The sequence below is a fragment of the Toxorhynchites rutilus genome, chromosome 2 (assembly GCF_029784135.1).
Source record: "Toxorhynchites rutilus septentrionalis strain SRP chromosome 2, ASM2978413v1, whole genome shotgun sequence".
NCBI classification, from domain to species: domain Eukaryota; kingdom Metazoa; phylum Arthropoda; class Insecta; order Diptera; family Culicidae; genus Toxorhynchites; species Toxorhynchites rutilus.
Genome location: NC_073745.1, coordinates 241,224,255 through 241,237,270, shown reverse-complemented (window position 1 = coordinate 241,237,270; position 13,016 = coordinate 241,224,255). Strand labels below are relative to the sequence as shown.

The window sequence follows — 13,016 nt, the reverse complement described above, 5'->3', positions numbered from 1 at the left end:
CTAAAGAGCATCTCACATATTCCAAGTTCACCGGAAAGAATTGAGAACAGAGAAATCGAGGAATTCCTCAACTCGAAACGAGAGACAGTTCAAGTGGGTGGCATACGAAAGCGACGAAAAAGGTTTGATATCCCTACAGGAACCAGTATTACGGCAGAATACACCGTCGACGGCAGAATTAAGAGAAATCTTGGAATATAATCATTTCCATCGCACTTCTAGGTTGATTGACGCTATTTTCGTAGCTCAAATAATCATTCGAAACACTTACATGTTGTGAAATTATCCTAAACTTATTTAAAAATAGATTTCTTAACATCATTTAAAAACAATATATATGCATTACTTTGACCTAATAACATTTTCATTTATTCGCAGTTCAGTGAAAAATTAATACTATTCAGCCATTGTTTCAACACTCGTAAGTTCATTATGGTGCTCCCTTGGCCGAGTGGTTAGCGTCATAACTAACATGCCGGGTTTTCGGGTTCGATTCCCGTTCTGGTCGGGGGAATTTTTCGTCAAAGAAATTTCCTCCGACTTGCACTGTGATCACGCGTATTCTAGAGCTTGCCACTCAGAAGGCATTCAAGGCGTGTTATTTGGCATAGAAATCTCAACTAAGTACTAATAAAAAAATGACGCAAGTAATACTACGTTGAGACGGCGAAGTTCCTCTAGGAACGTTAGTGCCATTGAAGAAGAAGAAGAAGTTCATTATAAGAGAACACATCCACATAATCAGAAGTGCGCTTCTCTCTAATTTACTCAATTAATAACTCAATTGCAAAAACTTTCCAATTTGAGTTTGCTATAAAATCCAATAGATGAGGTTTCGACCAATCTTCCACATTGACAAATACAGCTCATTTGGCATCGAACATTTTTTTTGGAAAAACCCCGATTGGGAGATTTTCTCCCCTTGCATGATTTTTTGGTTTTCAAGGTACTCAAGCCTAGACCGATTTGCGACATAGTAGAAGTCCAGAAGACAGTAATAGAAGTCCGATTGATCTGAAATTTGGCATAGGCTAGTTTTTCGTGTGAATCAATATTTTCAAGAAAGTTCCGTTTGAAAATTCTAGAAAACTACAATAAAAATAGGAAGTGGGTTATATCTGTGGTATGGACGAAGGGTTGACGTAGGACTATCGTTGGTTTAGTGATCATTGGTTTGAAGTTGCATCTGAATCAATTCTCAATGAATGAATATTTTGGGAAATTTGAAAACGAGAGCGTTACGTTGGATGCACAAGGTTTTGTAGTCATGCGAAAGATTTTCCGTTTTTCAGTGTACAAAATTTGTACAACAATATACTACATGGGCTAGAAAGTCCCGGAATTTTTAATTAAATCAATCGTTTTTTGGGCAAAGCTGTATTTATTCCTCAACATAGATTCTTTCGAGAGTAGTGCACTTGGTATAGCGAGTTTCCAATATTTCGATTCCCTTTCTGTAGTACGAAACGTCTAAGTCTTTGAAATATGCCTCAGTGCAACTCTGCAGGCTGCGCATTGGACTCAGGAGTGTGGTAGTGGATCCAAGTTTCATCCATTGTAACAAAACGTCGAAAAAAGTCCATTCGATTACGCTCCAACAACGCCAAACCGGCTGTTGGATCATCAACGCGCCTATTTTTTTGGTTGACGATCAGCAAACAGGGCACCCATCGCGCGGATAGTATTTCCGAGTCCAAAATGTCGTACAAAATGTGCCCCACTCGTTCTTTTGAAATGCCTACGGCCTCAGCTAACTCGAGTAACTTCACTTTACGATCGTTCAAAAAAATTCGATGCACTTGTTTTACGATTTCTGGATCGTGAAACTGGCATCTGCGGTGCTTGTACGGCCCATTTTAAATTCACTAAACCACCGAACCGATAAACTGTTTTGTTCTCGAAGAAGTAGAAGTGGAATAACATTTCGTCAACCACCGCATTGATTGTTTAGGAGTTTTTCTCATCAAAAAACAATATTTGATCAAAATACGATATTCCTTTTTTCCATTTTCAATACGAATGCTCAAATAGTGAAATTCAAACAACTGTAGTTTGTGAACAAATAAACTAAGTGTCATGAAACTTCACACATAAGCTAGTGACAGACGAACCTTTCGAATGATTTTTGTTCGTTTTTAATGATGCCATCTGTTGGAATATGGAATGTAGTAAGTACGAAAAAGAGATTACGTCTTTTTCGTTAGAAAAGTAGTTACAATATTTAACACTTTGTGTCACACCAACACCAAAATTTTGTCACTATTCAGAAAATATGGAATACGAATATATTTTACTGGTGGGAAAGAATAATATTCAGAAGCTTCCTTGTTAATTTCAAATTACAAAAAAAAATACAAAACAAAATGTATTTGGTATTATATTATAAAAAAAAAACAAAATAAGCTCTTTCGTTTCAACGTAAATCAAAGTTCTAAGGAGAAGTGGCAGATTATTTATCAGCACCAATGACATATTTACGGTTTCTTCTCCTCGACATTCGACGCCCACTGGCAATCGATTTGATGACCACCAAACGAAAAGAATTGCGCGAATGTGTGTGTGTGTGTGAAACCTCCGGCGACAAAACATTAGCGTCGGAGAGCGAATCATTGTCCGAAAGGGGCGGTAGTCCGAAACGAAAAATCCCCACGAACTCCATCCGTCTACGCAATGAGCGCTTTTCGAGTGCGTCGGAAATTTCCAACGTCGGAACCAACTCCAACGGGAATCGACAGAGGGATCTGCCGAATGCTCCTACGATGCCAGCTAAACCTCCGGCTCCATTTGTCATCAACAAGAAACCTCCACCGATTATGGTGAACAATGCTCCTTTCGCCCGTTATGGAAGGAATTGGAACCCAAAAAGATTTTCGCCGATTTCAAGCTGTGCAGCATTGGCATTAAGGTGTCTGTTGCCAATCAGCAGAACTGGGATGCAGTTATCAACTATCTCCTGGAACGGAAGGCCGGATACTACTCTCACGACTATAGCATCGAGAAGCCGTTAAGTCCGTGGTGGAAGGATTGCCGGACATGGACGTCAAGGTCATAGAACAGGAGCTTGTGAATCGCTAAAAGCTTCAACCCATTGTCGTATTCCCCATGAGGAGGAAGAAGGAAAACAACAAACAGTATCATGCTCGGCTCTATCTGGTCCATTTTCGCAAAGGGACCGTCAGCGCCAGAGCTCTGCAAACTGTTCGTACCATCCGTTCCGTCGTTGTACGTTGGGAACCGTACCGCGGTTCAAAGGACAATTTGACTCAGTCCGGACCGTATGGTTGCTAACGCGATCAACATCCAACTCTGGAACGTCTGTTTTGTAGCAGGCAAACGCGATGAAATGGCTGATATTATTCGAGCCAAAAACATTGATGTGGTTGCGCTGGTCGAAACACATCTAAAGCCGGAAAACAACTTCAGTCTTCCAGATCACGCCGTTTCTCGCCTGAATCGATCCACGAGGCTCAACAGTTCCTCTACGAGAGGCGGGGAAGTAGTCGTTGCAGTTAGGCGAAACATCACCTTCCGGTTGCTGTCTGATCTTCATCTTAAATTTATCGAAACAATCAGGGTCGAGGTCAACACTACGCTTGGACCAGTCATCGTCATTGCGGCCCACTGCTCCAAAAAAACCAAACTGACCAGGCGAGCTAGATTCATAATCCTAAGTGACTTGAATGCTCGGCATCGAGTCTGGGACAATCAACGGTGGAACCAGAACGGAACCATCTTGGCGGAAGACTCCGAATCCGGGCACTACAACATTTTGGCACCGGACAGGCCAACGAGGATCTCTAGATCGGAGGTCCATTCGATAATTGATCTCTTCCTGACAAACGTGGCTGTACCAGAGGATCCAGTCGTCTACGATGAGCTACCGTCGGACCACTACTCAGTGGTGTTGAATTTAGGTGCCAGGCGGAATTATCATCGTGAAAATTGGATCATGTTCCAAAAAATTGTGGACGACAGCATAGACACCGCTCTACCATTGAATTCTCATATGAAGGTTGATCTGGTACTGGAATCCCTCCAGCATAAATTGAAATTGCTCGTGACAGTGCGTTCTCTGTCCAACAATACTAGCGCACTGGCGACCGCGATAAAAAGAGTTTCATTTAATAATCTGACCAAGGTAATCCGGGAAAGTATCAAAGATCTTAGGAATAAGGAATTTCAGAGATAACTTCAACACATTTCTCCCCATTCTATACCTTTCTGGTCTTTAACAAAAATATTTAAAAAAAATAACTAAACCAATTCCTCTCCTGTTTTCGTCAGGAGGCTCACTCCCGGTGATGGGATATTGTCCCAATTTGCCGATGACACTATGATTTTGTTTCAAGGTCGCGGTACTCGTATTCGCAAATTTCAGGGTGGGCTGGATGCTCTAACAGAGTATTATACCAGTTAGAAAATTGTTATCAATGCGGCAAAGACTCGGGCTATTCTATTCTCACATTTGCGATCTCCTAGACTTGTTCCGACGTTAGAATTCGGTTCCGTGACTCACTTATCGATATTGTATTCTTTGAATGGCAGAAATCCTAAACTTTGTCTGAAGAATCAGATGGCTGACTACAAACAGATCATTTATCAAGGTTCCTGTTTGGAAGGGCTGTGCCAAGACATACAGGCTGAGACTCCAACGCGTTCGGAATAAATTTCTGAAGATAATTTTTTGAACGAGAACAACGGAGGTTCACGTAAGGGCCTGTCTGGATACCTGCCTGGAAGTGAAACTCTAAAAATATATTGGGGAATTTGCTCCTATTTCGAGTATTTGATAGTTCGGAATTTGTATAGTTATTTTAATAGGTTTAGGTTGAGGTTAGGTTAAGAGGGTAGTAGAAAATGTCCACTCTTGTCCACGAAGAGGAGGGAGGGGGTATAGACTGATTTCACGTGGACAAGAAGAATTTTTTTTAAATACAAAAACTTATACATTCAAAATTAAATTAAATAACACATACTCAAGAAATTAAAAACTCTCCGTATTTATCGATAAACACGGATTAAGCCGCCTGAGAGTGCTGCCCAGTCAAACGTTCATAAATTTTTTTCTCATATCATTGATCTTCTTAAGTGAAATCTGTATTATAAAAATATCTTACGTAAATTGTGAATGACCAAATTATTTCCTGTGATCGAACTTTTATAGTTCCGGGGTATGCATAGTCCCTAATAGCCCAAAACTATAAAAAAATAATGATTTGAGATTTTATATGCGTAAATGATTTTTCATCAAATATACTTTTCGATACATTGTGTTATATCTCGAGAACACATAGTCTTATGATAATAATGTCTGTATAGTTTTTCATACAGAATTGCGTGTAAAATCATTTTTCCAAATGATTTTTGTTTCATCAATTTCTAGGAATCAATATTTACATTTGCATGTGATTGTCCATGCATCACGAGTCATCAACTTAAAACAATTGAGCCAGTGTTCTGATAAAAACATACATGGAATTAGGAAGCTGATTCAGAATATTTCAGGAGGTGATAGAGGATCATATTTGATGAAAGAATCCTACGCATATGGCAAATTCTTAACTTGGACATTGTTGAACTTTCCTTGAGTCTAATTTTATATCTTGAAATGACTCTAATTTAGAATGTACGCTACTTAGAATAATTATATTGTTCATTAGAAAGATAAGAAAATTTTGCGTAGAATGCAGCTGTAAAACATGCAAATCAATGGAACCAAGAACCAACTTTTAGATGTAACAAAGAAACGTCAAATTTTGTGTTTTTTCTTAATTTTCCACAAATGCATGATAAACTGGATTGTTTCTATCAACCAAATTGAGGCTCTCCAACCACTATACAATTCCTCCTTAACATCACACTGTTATCCATCTTGTTATCTTCTACTAATTTAAATGTGTTCACAACAGAATTTTATGCAAAATTTCCTCAAATGAAAGCAATTCTATTGTGCAAAGCAGCGTACTTTTTTAATTAAAGTCAGTTTAAGGCAAAAAAAACGGTCTCAAGGAAAAGTTCAATATTTCTTCGTAGTTTAGATTTGACCATACGCGTGGAAGATTGTTTATGATCCTCTATATCCTAAAATATTCCGGATCAGCTACCTAACAACCTATATATAACAATATTTTATACAGATATAATAGTTTTCGATATTTTATTCAATTTATGAGAAAGGTTCCTTGAAAGTTCAAACATTTCTAAAAAAAGTAATAGAAAGTTAACAGATTTATCAAAACAATATTCCAATCGGACTTCAGGCAACAGGCTTCAATGTATTTTGGAACAAATGAACGAAATTTTAAAAAAATGGAAAGGATCGGGACAGCGGCGGATTAATTTGACGTTGACGTTGACGTTGACGTTGAATAAGTGACGTTTTGATAAGGACTCAAGCGGAGGAAAACTAAAGAGCAATACAAATAACTTTTCGTGCAAGTTTAGTAAAAAATTAATGAGTCGTGAGTTTTCTGATGTAATTTTCCCCGCGAGCATTTTGGAAGCTATCTAGACACTGAATAAGCAGTTGAAAAATAAAAAAAATATATATTGAAAATATTTTTAACCCTTTCGCTTCGAGCGTAGTCTTTAGACGACATGAGAGTGATACTGCACATCGATCACACCAGCGCGATGTGCATGCTTTTCGACGCGGTGATCCGTACAGCGGTAGCACTCCGGCGGAGCACACTGCCGTATTGAAAGGGTTAATAAGCTATTAGTACCCTCTGAAAATTCTCCGAACTATTGCAGAGAAGGTTTTGTGTTGCGCTGACGACTAAAAGTTAATCGAGTATGTAAATGAACCGACATTTCCTGTGACCGATCGTATTCCGAAGTGGGAAAGAACTACACTCGACAGAAAAAAATAGAGAAGCAAAATGCGACACCGAATGTTTAGAGTGATTTTTGAATGTTGTACTCTGTTATAAAATAATGCATTCGTCAAAGCAACAACTGGACCTTGTATAGAATATCTCCAAGATTGCGATGGGTAGATTTTCAAAATACCCATAAATACTTTGAGAGCAAACGAAAAACGCTTTGTCTTTTCTTGCAATGTGTTTTTTCTACAACACATATACATATCAAACTAAAAATATATACGTACGATATCCCTAAACTAGAAATTTGTAGCTTGAAAATGCTGTATTTTGCATCTTCATATCGGCACTGATGGAGCTCATATTATGACACAATATACGAGCCACTTCAAAGATTGTTATTGCTACTGCCAACGCCTCAGGAAGCTTTAAGATTTCCAGATGGAATAAGCACACTTCTGAAATAAAGCGGCGTACGTAAATTAACTTTCTAGTATAGAATATGTATTCTATGTGATAACATCACATTTCTTTGCATGTGTTTGAAAATCGTGAGCTTGAATTGTATCTAATAATGATTTTAAATCAATTTATTTTTATTCGTTTGGCGTTGCTCAAGATCAGTCCTTGGAATTGTGTAATTTATATTCGGATGGGGATTATTCAACTGTATATTGCGCATTTCCGAGTCGGCAAACCAGATAGCCTTTATATCTTCGCAGATAATAGAAAAACAAAGCATATATTACAAGTATTTCAAAACTAAACTCATATGAAACATATGCTTTGTTCTACTAATAATTTCTCTGTCATAAAAAAATGTGCCACAGCCATGGTTGCCAATTATAATTTGAAAAAATCAGGTAGAATGAAAATAAAAATCAGGATAAATCAGGATGGCTCATATTGGGTTATCCCAAAAGTTAATGTCGATTTTTGGGAAAACAAAAACAGCATTTTCAATCAAAGCATTATAATCTTTCTCTCGCCATTTTTCACACAGCTTAAATATTCTATCCTCCCAGAACATGTATGCTTCCTCCTCAAAAACTGCTGAGATATATTTACCATAGTTTATTCTACTTTGAATCAGACAAACAAGTTACATATAAAATCTTTTTATATTGACTGTGGATTCAAAAATTTTTTCTGGAATAATTTTACACTCTGATACGTATTCCTACATTAATAACTCTGGGGATGCATCTACATACACATTATCCTCAGTAAAGCAATATTGTTCCTCAAACTTAATTTCTTTGTAATTTCATAAATTCGTCAGGCACTGCTTTGGGAAGCCTCGAAACAATTGATGGTAGAGATGGAAAAAAGTTAAGTACAAAGTTTAACTTAATGTAAGATATACACAAGAACGAACCGGAGAACTATCATGACAGAAAACTATGGCATGAAATCATTATATTTGTTACGAATAATGTGAAGAGTACAAAAATCAGGGAAAATCAGAATCATTTCAGAAAAATCAGGATAAATTGAGTGTTCGTCAGGATATCAGGGAGCGTGCTAAAAATTCTGGGGAATCCTGAAAAATCAGGAAGGTTGGCATCTCTGGCCACAGAAAAGCGTGGCAGGGTACAGCTAGTAAAATTTGAAACAAAATAAACTCAAATGGAATTAAAATTTATGCACATTTAAGTTATCTCCTGAATAATTCTAATAAAATAAAGAAAAATGTCCACGTGGACAACAGGGGGAGGAGTATGAAAATGTCCACGCTTGTCCACGGAGGGGAGGGGGGAGTCTAAAATCCCCTTTCCTTCTAAGCCTCTCAATTCAAGTCGAATCATGATTTACAGGCGACGGCCGTTTGATATAACCACCCTAGGGCAGCCCACAAAAACTTCACAGATACGATAGAGTTCATCCGCATAGTGAACACACGGCTAACAAAAACATTACACAAAGCGTTGGTAAATCAGTGACACAGAATCAGTCGCTCCTCCACCACAAGCCAAACAAGACGCAAGGCAGAGATTGTACACAAAAATTCCGCGAACGGCGCGCGGCTTCGAATGAAAACAATCCAAGTGACCGAAGAAAGATATGAAGCGATCGTATTTTATCTTCTCGTTCCAAGAAGATGCTGGAAGTTTTTTTGCAACCAATTTCTAATTACATAGTATTCTGAGAATTTACGAAGCTAATTAGTGAGACTCCTGGTAGCGAAGTGACAACGCAACTGCTGCTGGTGACCTGTGCGACGGTAACCGATGTTTGCAAAAAAAAACTTGTTTTATGTAAATCGTGTCCCAGTTGATGAATGAACCTGCAGTGCTTTGCGAGCTGTGATTTGCGAGTGCAGTTTCTTTCACGTGCATAGAAAAAAAGGGGGCAAAAGTGCAGTGGCATTGTCCTGGATATTGTTGTGCTGTTAGTTGTTACAGCGTGTTACACATTTCGTGCCAATAGTACCGTTCAAGCGCACGGTAATCGAGATTGGCAAGATCGAATCGGATGTTACTTAATGTGCAAATAAAATACAAGTGCATACACATACGCACGATTGAGAAAGGGCAAACGCTCACGCCGCGTGTGGATTGGTGTGCGCCCAAAAATTTCCTTTTGTCGGCGAGGGTATTGGTGAGGGAGTGAGTTAATCTTAAACACTAAACTTTACTTAAAAAAAACAATTTCTTCTTTTCGAGCACACGATGTGCATCTATTCACTATTCAAATTTAACTCTAACCTTACATTCATTGTCCCTGCTTATATATATCAATGATTTGTGTTTACAACATCTTGAATGTGGGAATGTTTATTCATGGCATCAGCGCGATGCTGATATCGATTCTTGTGAACGGTTGATTGTTTATTCTTGGTCTCCGGGTGGTCCAATAAGTTGTGATTGTTGATGATGATGCAGCTGGATGGTGATTCGGATGTTTATATTCCGCTTATCGGCTATGCGGTCTCGATTTGTGCTAACTGTGCTAACTCCTCCCCTCTTGATTGCTTTGTCCTCAAAGTTTACTTTTGGATGGTGCGTAATGGTGTTGGTGCATCAAAGAATGCTTGAAGTTGTTTTTTTTTTCTTTCGTCTGATAATTCCTCTGTGTTGTTGGTGTCAGGTTTTAATTTCCGTTGTTTTTGGTGGCTCATTTATTAGGATGGTCTCAGCGTTTTTGTCGAAGTGGACTGTTATGTTGGCCTTTTGTTTACGTCTGGAAAGGAATCGAAGAATTGCAAATGTGCTTGCGATTAGAATTATTGTTGATAGTCCAAATGATCCAAAGATATTGAGTTTCCAACTCAAGGAATGATTTTGCAGGTTTAATAGTTCCAATTTTTCGCGATGTTCAAGGGTTAAATTCTGAAGGTATTCCACAGGTGGTGCGTCTATGATATGAATTTCGTTAACACGAAGTCCAGTGGTAGGATCATATGTTTTTGCAGGAATAGTTGTTTCATAATTGGAATATTGTTCGCCGTTGATATGAAGATTGCATTGGCTGAATTGTATTAAAAACGATCCATATAGGGGTTGACTGGAATTGGTACAATTTGATGAGACTTCTGCACCAGCGTCATTGATCAAAATTGTTGCATCGTTGATTCGTTTTACGAGTCCCTTTGAATATACCTTTTCAAAGGTGCAATTTGAATGTTTCCCTGTAGTAAGTTTATATATGCATTCATTTGCATGTTCTATTTGAGAATTATCGCATAAGAAATAGTCATCTTGCTCTTCACAAGGTTGATTCAATTCGTAAACATTTGTTTGATTTCTGATAATGTAATTTTTGTTCAATAAAATGCGTTTCATTGACTTGATTATTGAGTCAATGTAGTCGTATTCAAATGTTTCAGTTGATACTTGTGGAATCTTTAGCATATAGATAATGTGCGTATTATTCAGCATTACTTGTGCTTTGGCTTGTGTTAATAATTCTTCGAAGGAAGTTATGTGAATATCGTGGTTTTGTAGAAAGGTTGCAATTTTTGTAAAATCTTTTATCGATAGTAGTTTGCTACTAGGGATTCCGTGTTTGGCCATTAGAATTGCTTCTTCTAATGTTTCTACCTGATTTTGTAATGAGTCTATGTTGGAGAGAATTATCAATTGATTAATTTCGAGGGAATGGTTTTTTGTTCTTTCATTCTCGATCTTTAGTACTTGATTGGTTATGTCTGTTATTTCTTGGATTCGTTTGTCGATAGCTTCGTTGATGAATAACTGCTTGTTGTTCATGGTTATCAGGGCGTTCATGGAGTGATTGATGATTCGGAGATCTTCTGCATCTGGGCTGCCGGCGATCCATTTCCAAACTGTTCCGATTGTATCCCACCTTTTTCTTCTGTTTACAAATGGTTTGATTTTCATAAATGTTTCATATAACTTATAATTTTTGATTTGGATTAATTCATACAATGGATTATTTGAAGGATTATTCTGTATGTCACTATTAACATTGAAAATTGTATTGCCAATTTGAATTAAATCAATAGGATGTACAATGCGTATGTGTCCTATTTTTATTTTTGCTTTTCCTAGTGGTACAATTGCGAGTGGGTTATTTGTAAGGTCGTGTATTTGAATTCCTGCCAGTACTTGAGACGCGCAGAGGGCGAGTCTGTAAAGGAACGAAAAATGTTTTTATTTGCTTGTATTCTTTCGTAAATTACATTTATGGATTTTTCGATTATTGGAATCTATAATGTATGTATTGTGATCTTCTTTTATTTTTATAATGTTGTATCGACTCTTACGTTTATTGTGAGTATTTGTTTTTTCATATGCATAGCTATTGGGTTCGTATGTTTGATAAGCTTTTGGAATAATTTTTTCTTCTTTGTTTTTGTATAATTTTAATATTTTTTCATTATTTTTGTCTCGACTTCTTGCTATTTCTTCATAGGACGCATTATCTCTACTTTCTCCTATATAAATATTTTTTGGTGTTTTGTTAATAAATGAATGTATTGTGTTATTGTATTTATGAGTTGCTTCTTGAATGAGAGTAGTAATTGGCATATCTGGATTTAATGCTTTAACACATCTAGCTATTTCTCGTATTGTAGAGTGACATCTTTCTACTTGGCCATTGGTTTCAGAATGATTAACAGGAGTTTTGAAGATTTTGACACCTAAATTTATAATGTTTTGTTCTACGACATTTGATATAAAAGAACTTTCATTATCTATTACAATTAATGCGGGCAAGTCCCAATCATATAATAATTCCAAAAGAACATTCTTTACATCAGAAATGGCCTTTGACTTAATTGGTTTCATTTTGAGATATTTTGAAAATTTGTCAAGTGAGGATATAAAAAGGAAATTGGCATTGTAACAAAATATATCGAGATGTATGATCTCGCCAGGATAATTAGGGATTGGAGTTCTTACGGGGATAAATTTCTGAGGTTGTCGTTCATATTTTTCCATTTTGCAAATTTCACAAGTTCTTATATATTTCTGGAAAAGTTTATGTATTCCTGGGAAAAAGTATTTCTTTATGAGTTGAAGTGAGTTTTCCTTTGCATTCCGATGAGCGAAATTATGCACATCCTTGATTGTTTCTAACTGTTGTTCTTCATCTTGAATATCTTCTACTTTTGTTTGCGAAAATCTCACTTTCAAAATTTTTGAATTATAGTTTGTTTTATAAATTTCTTGTATAATTCCCATGGTTCGTTCATCTGTCATAATTCCGTTCAATATTCCTGGGTTGAGAAATTGTTGTAGTTTGTCCTTTAGAAAGTTTATATCAAAATTTGGTTCAACAAAAGTGTGTCTGTTGTATTTTTCAAAAAGAACATTAAATTCATAGGATGAATTAGGCCCAATCTGAAAAATTAATTGGTTCCGAAAAACGTTAATGGGAGCCTCAGTTGAGGGTATATAGGAACTGTCATCTTCTTCTGCCGAATGTTGAGTAGGGGTTAATGAATTTATTTGGATGCGTGAAAGTGCGTCAGCTACTACGTTGGATTTCCCTGGTTTATAGAACATTTCATAATCATGTTCCTCAAGGAAAGCTTTCCATCGTTTTAGCTTTGCATTATTGTTTTTGGGTGATAATGTGAATGTGAGTGGGAGATGATCTGTGTAAATTTTTAGTTTTGCTCCGTAGATAAAATTCCTTAAGTTGTGAAGAGCCCATACGACTCCAAGCATCTCTTTTTCGTTTGTTGCGTAGTTTTCTTCGGTCCTGGAAAGAGTTCGAGAA

General features: G+C 37.1%; 1 protein-coding gene across 1 annotated transcript in view; it reads left to right on the top strand.

Moving 5' to 3' along the window:
* Positions 1-8,775: 8,775 nt before the first annotated feature.
* LOC129764154 (uncharacterized) overlaps positions 8,776-13,016 on the top strand; it is a 38,893-nt gene continuing 34,652 nt past the window's right edge. The window contains exon 1 of the mRNA XM_055762979.1: positions 8,776-9,048. The gene's annotated coding sequence lies outside the window, so the exon portion shown is untranslated. The remainder of the gene's footprint in view (positions 9,049-13,016) is intronic.